General features: G+C 45.5%; 1 protein-coding gene across 1 annotated transcript in view; it reads right to left on the reverse strand.

Annotated features, from left to right (window-relative positions):
• CSRNP3 (cysteine and serine rich nuclear protein 3) overlaps positions 1–4,574 on the reverse strand; it is a 96,145-nt gene extending 91,571 nt beyond the window's left edge. The window contains exon 1 of the mRNA XM_066322872.1: positions 4,240–4,574. The gene's annotated coding sequence lies outside the window, so the exon portion shown is untranslated. The remainder of the gene's footprint in view (positions 1–4,239) is intronic.
• Positions 4,575–6,000: the final 1,426 nt, after the last annotated feature.

The raw sequence follows: 6,000 nt of genomic DNA on the forward strand, positions 1-6,000 counted from the left end.
TACTTTCAAACATAACCCTTTCAGCACCCCACTATAATCTTATCAAGACACTAGATTTATTTTCCTGTCGAATACCTGTACGATACATAATGTCTTGACAACACCCCATGAGAAGTACTGCATTGAAATGATGTCACCTTTGGGTGCTGATTTGTGACACAATAATGAGGTTGGGGAGAACCCTGAAGAAAAGTTTTGCAATACAGTTACCTGCAAAAACTGCTTTAATATGTCAAAGCAGTCTTATATATTTTTAAAATAGCTTTTAATGTTATAACTACTTCAGTATCAGATTAAGACTAATTTAAAAAGAATCCTAGGAAACTAGGTACAAGTCTTATCTGCAGACTGGCTCATGGTTCCAGGTTGCTTTGCAGAACCATTAATTAGGAAATACATTCTTTTTTATCTGTTCTAACAACACTTGCTTATCAGACAGCCCATTATACAGAACGTATTATCACTGAAACCAATTAATTTGGATTACCTTCATTTCATCCCCCTCTCTGGAGGGCAGATAAGAGCAGCTATCTCCATTTTGGCCATGCCCACTCTCCTTTTTGACCGAGCATGCACACTCTGGCACAGAACTGTACACGTCTTGCAAAATGCTTGGACTAATCATCAAGTAAATGAGAACATCGAGAGTAATGGGAGAGATTCCCAACGGACAGGGTAGTTGTCTGGGAAATGAGAAATGCAACAGGCTTTTCTTTTTTACCTGTCAAAGCCATAGAGCAAACAAGATAAAGGAAAGGGAGAGCATCGATACCTTTATTAAGGTCTGCAAAAGTATTTAAACTGGCCTCAAGAAGTCAAGAAATTCACCCAAAGTGAACCAGTTTAGTAGAAAACCTTCAAAAGGTAAAATTTTACTTTCAGAATAGTGTAACATCTTTCATTTGACAAGTTTTAGAATTAGCAAAAAAATAAGCTTCCTTGAATGGGTTGTGGGGTAAGAAAGTAACTAATACAGTACAATAATGCATAATAGAAACAGCAAAAAACAAAGGAACATACTAAATTTTCTAGATCATTTTACATGCACATTATCAGTCCTTCACTTAACTGCATCTATTTGAAGAATCCTTTTTCCAGAAACACAAATGCTCGATTTTTCTCAGATTCATGCACACATTAGGAAGATGTCTTTACTGCCAGAGACATCTGTGAGAGACTGAAAAGATTTGTTGTCTAGAGACAGTCTGGAGTGTATGTGTGAGGGGGCAGAAGCAGGTCAGGCCTTGCCCTGGTGAGGCAGTGCCCTGCTCCACACTCCCACCCTGGAGCCTGTATCCCAGCCCTGCTGTGGCTGCCAATTCCTGGCACAGGGGAGGCAATGCCCCACACACCACCTCTGGAGCCCCTAACCCAGCTCCTAAGTTGCTCAAATGACCAGAAGTCCCACATGAGGGAAGGGCCCAGGAAGGCCAAACATGAAGCAACCAGGTGTCTTGACCCTACTTCCTCTTGGAAATTTTATCTGAATATCACTGGAATCCAGGAGCTGGTACTGATATGTGTCTTTTCTGTATCTCTCCTGTCTTTCTTTCTTTCTTTCTTTCTTCTTCTAATTCCCACTTCTTGGAATTTTTGAGAACTTAAAACCGAACTAGCTTAGAGCTGGCTAAGTTGAATAGGCCAAGTTAATTCTTTGAGAAGTGTTTTATGTCGATTGAATGCTGCATTAAACCCTTTTCAAAGTTTCTTTGATTTTCTAAAGTTCCCAATAAAGTTCATTTTGTTGTTTTGATCTCTTGAGGATACCTTGCCAGTATTTCTCCTGTGGATCTAACTTGGAGTACATGAACAACTGTAAGCCCTTTTCCATGGCGCATCGAATGAGTTGCTTGGGGCCTTTACAGCATTCAAACCTTCTTATCCTCTGCCTCATCACTTCTCTAAATTAGTGTGCTGGGTTGGCCTGGGAGACAGCTAAATTTCTCCATAGCAGCTGGTATGGTGCTGTGTTTTGGATTTGTGCTGGACAGTGTCGGTAACTCCAGGATGTTTCTGGCACTGCTGAGCGCTGCTCACACACAGCCAAGGATCCTGCACCCCCCACGGGCTGACAGAGGAGAATGGGGGTGCAAAGGAGCTGGGAGGGGACACAGCCAGGACAGCTGTCCCCAGCTGACCACAGGGACATCCCACACCACACAAACCTGGGGAAGAAGGGGGAAGGGGGGATGTTTGGAGTGACAGTGTTCATCTTCCCGAGTCACTGTTACATGTGGTGGAGGCCTGGCTGTCCTGGAGATGGCTCAACACCTTCCCATGGCCTGCCCGTGGGAACTGATGGATGAAGGCCTTCTTTGGCTTTGTTTGTGTGCACAGCTTTTCCTTTACCTACTGAACTGCCTTTACCTCAAAACCCAAGAGTTTTCTCCCTTTTACCCTTCTGATTGTGTCCCCCATCCTGCTCCTGGAGTGAGTGAACAGCTGTGCAGCATTTAGTTGCCAGCTAGGATTAAACCAAAACCATCACTCACCAGCAACCACCTGTAGAAGATCCCCCTATAGAAAGTAAACCAAATCACAGTTCAGCCCTATTCACCCCCCTTCACTCTGAACAAATAGACTGATGTAGTACATCCGTGCAGCAACATCTGTCTGTGGTTAAAGCAAGCTGTGCTAACAGTGTGACAAGTGCCAAACAAGGCTGTCTGCTGATCTGTAGCATCTCTACAAGGCCATTTGTTTCCAAAATACAACAATTTACAATAGTGAATGTGTGCTGTAATACACATTACAACCTCCTGCAGTTGCTTATTGCTTATTCCCTCCACAGCCATTGCAATGCAATCAGAGGCAGGACATAATTTTAAATTAGAACAACCTCACGGAAACAAAAATCTAAACACTAAGACAGAAGACCTATCACAAAGATAAATTCACAGCAAAGTAATAGTGCATGCTGCAGACACTTCTCAGACTATAATCCAAGTAGGGGTCCCCACAGACTGAAGATATCAGTCTACATTCAAGTGCCTTATATTCCATATATACTGCCTAACTCAAAATACAAACAGATTTCCCAAGGTTCTACCAAACTTCTACCATATATTGAAGAAAATTCTAGTTATTGCATAGTAAAAGCTAAACAGACCTAAAAAGCTTTATGATGTGTAAGAAGACTTTAAAATAAAGCATGCTTAGTCACAAAACTATCCACATTTTCCTGCACTTAACTGCATTCTCTAAACAAATTGTGATGAGATTTTTAGTGACTAGTGAGGGATGTGAACTACTAACCTGAACTACTGTTCAAACAATAAACATGATAATAACATATTGAAACAACAGCCACAAATAAGAACAGGCATACAAAAGGGACAGACCTTTCCTTACAGTCAATTTTTAAAACCTGTATTTTAGAGATTACGTTAGCCTGCTTTCCTCTGACTAGAGGAAAAAAGATTAAAAATACGTAAGTTGTTCTAGAATCACCCTAGGGTACGTCCCTCCAGCATCTTTGCCCTTAGGTCTTTATTTACGTTGCCACTTTTCAGGGTAAATATACTGAAACTTACAAAGCTCCGTGAGCTTTGTCTTTTCCACAGACACTACACAAAAATCCATTCTCCAATTTGCACACTGGTAAAGTAAGGGTGACTAATGTGGGTGCGAAACCTTTTGTGGCAGACCTTTGTTAGCAATCTTTCCCCAGTAAAACATATCCTCATTCAGAACATTGCTATATTATGGAGAGTATAATTACCCATTAAGTGTGAAAGAACATGGGAAACTGAGCATGTTTTGCAGCCTGAAGCAATCTGTTCATTATTTAGCTCTACTAGCCTGGGCCAGCCACTGCCTCTCACAACTGGTTGTCTTCCTGTCTACTCAGACCAGAAGATGTCTCAGACAAAGAATGAACCTGGAGGTATCTCGTCGCTCCAGAGTTTGCTGCGCGAAGCGGATATAGAACATAGTTTCTCACACAGGACTAGCACAGTCCTGCAGCACCGCAGGATGTATCCAGAAGCACAGACTGCACAGAAATCCCCTGAGACGTTTCCCATGCATTCCGCTGTGCCGGGGCCAGCGCAGCTCTGGCCGTGCCCTCGGCCAGCGAGGCGGCGGGGCCCGGGCGCTGTGTGCCGGCACCCGGCCGGGCACACCCCGAGGGCCCCGAGCCCCTGGGCGCAGCTGGCGATGAAAGAGCCGGGCCAGTGCGAGCACCGAGGGACAGCCAAAACCCAGGGAGCCCTAAAGGGGTGCCGCAGGCCACCTCACCTCGCATCCCTTTACGCCTCAGGTGTCACGAACGCCAGGAAGAGACAGGCGGTCTCACAGGCGAGGATCCAGTTAGTCTCCGTTTCGGGGACAGCCGCTCTCCCCGGGTGACTCACCAACGCAGATGCCAGCGGGGATTGTTCTCCTCACCCAGATCTCCCAGCTCCTGGGCCGGCAGCGGGCACGCCGGGCTCCGCCGCCGCCTCTGCGCCTGCAAACACGCACTGCGCTTGCGGCTGCCCACCTGAGCCGCCGGTATTCCAGCGCTTCCCGGCGCCTCCCGGGCTCGCCAGCCGCCCCGCGCCGGCAGCCGCCACCGCCAGGGACGCCGAGCCCCCGCCCTCCATCGCCGGCAGAGAGCGCGGCGAGCGGCGCTTCCCCAGCTCCGGGGCGGGGTCACCCCGAGCGGCTCCCGCGGGCCGCTCCGCCCTCCCCGGGCCGCCGCCGGGAGCTGCTCGGCCCCCGCCTCCCGCCCGGGGCCGCCGGTGCGCGGCCCGTGCCCCCAGCGGCGCTCCGGGCCGCTCAGCCCGCGGGGGATGCTGTGGGGACGCGTCCCGGCAACGACGGTGTCCCCTGGATCTGCCACAGGTGCTTCCACTACAGCTACAGATCTGTTTACAAAACAAACAGCAAAGGGAGGGGTACTCGAACGAAACCACAGCTGCTTGTTTGAGGCATTCAATAATTTCTTTCTTTGTGCTAGTCTTCTGACAAGCGCAAACCCCTCTCAGACACATACTGATTCTTTTCAGAGTCAGACAAATACATTACGTACGTACCTGCGATTTTTTTCAAGACTTTCCCCCTACAAAACCAACCAAACCAGCATGAAACTTGTCCCTTAATTACACGTTTTGGGTTTTGGATTCTCTCATCTCTCCCTATCTTACACGCTGCCCTGACAATAGTTTTTTACAGCTGAGGTGAAAAATCTAACTGAAACACTGCAGCCTAAGAGCTCGCTACACGAGAGTAGCAGTACTCATTTTTAGAGTAAACAGCCTCAAGGGACCATCAGTGGTTGAAAATCGTGGACAGAACCGATGAAAGGCACACGCCACCCTACAGCTCCATTTGCAAGTGTTTCTCCTGGGTTCCCAAAAGTCTGAGTTCCACATCACATAGATCCCTGGGTACATCTGGTTTTCCCAACACTGGTCAGAGGATCTGATATAGAGGGCATATCTGCACATCTGTGATTATTATTAGAGTTTGTGCTTTTAATTTGTTCTGTGTAACCTTCATGGCATTACTTTAAATTTACAACAGGGAAAAGTTCTTTTTAGAAATAACACTCAACTATCTAAAAATTTGGCTCTCACGCCTTAGCTCAAATTCATAAATTATATGTAGAAAATAACGAGATAAATAATTTTCTCCTTATAAGACAAAGATAATTCTTCACTTCAAATGTAAAATATAATTGAAATCATACACACATTGCAGCCATGGTAGCTAGATACTTTCTTTAATATCTGTTTTTTGAGTTGTCTCAGAATACCTGATATGAAAAAGGGATTGAAGCATCATGAGCTCTTAGATGTTATTCTACTAGGATCCTGAATAGGATTAATAACCTCAAGAGTGTAAATGCAAATCATGTTTAAGATCTTTCAGAAAGCATACTGCTTCAATTTTTTGTTTTTACTTTTCACAAATCTATTTCAAACACTTTATATATTCATATTTTATTTTCATAGCGCCTCTTGATATCCAATTGTTTTTAGTGGGAAGAAAAACAACAAAGACAAAACCAGTAAA

The sequence above is a fragment of the Sylvia atricapilla genome, chromosome 7, assembly GCF_009819655.1.
Source record: "Sylvia atricapilla isolate bSylAtr1 chromosome 7, bSylAtr1.pri, whole genome shotgun sequence".
NCBI lineage: Eukaryota > Metazoa > Chordata > Aves > Passeriformes > Sylviidae > Sylvia > Sylvia atricapilla.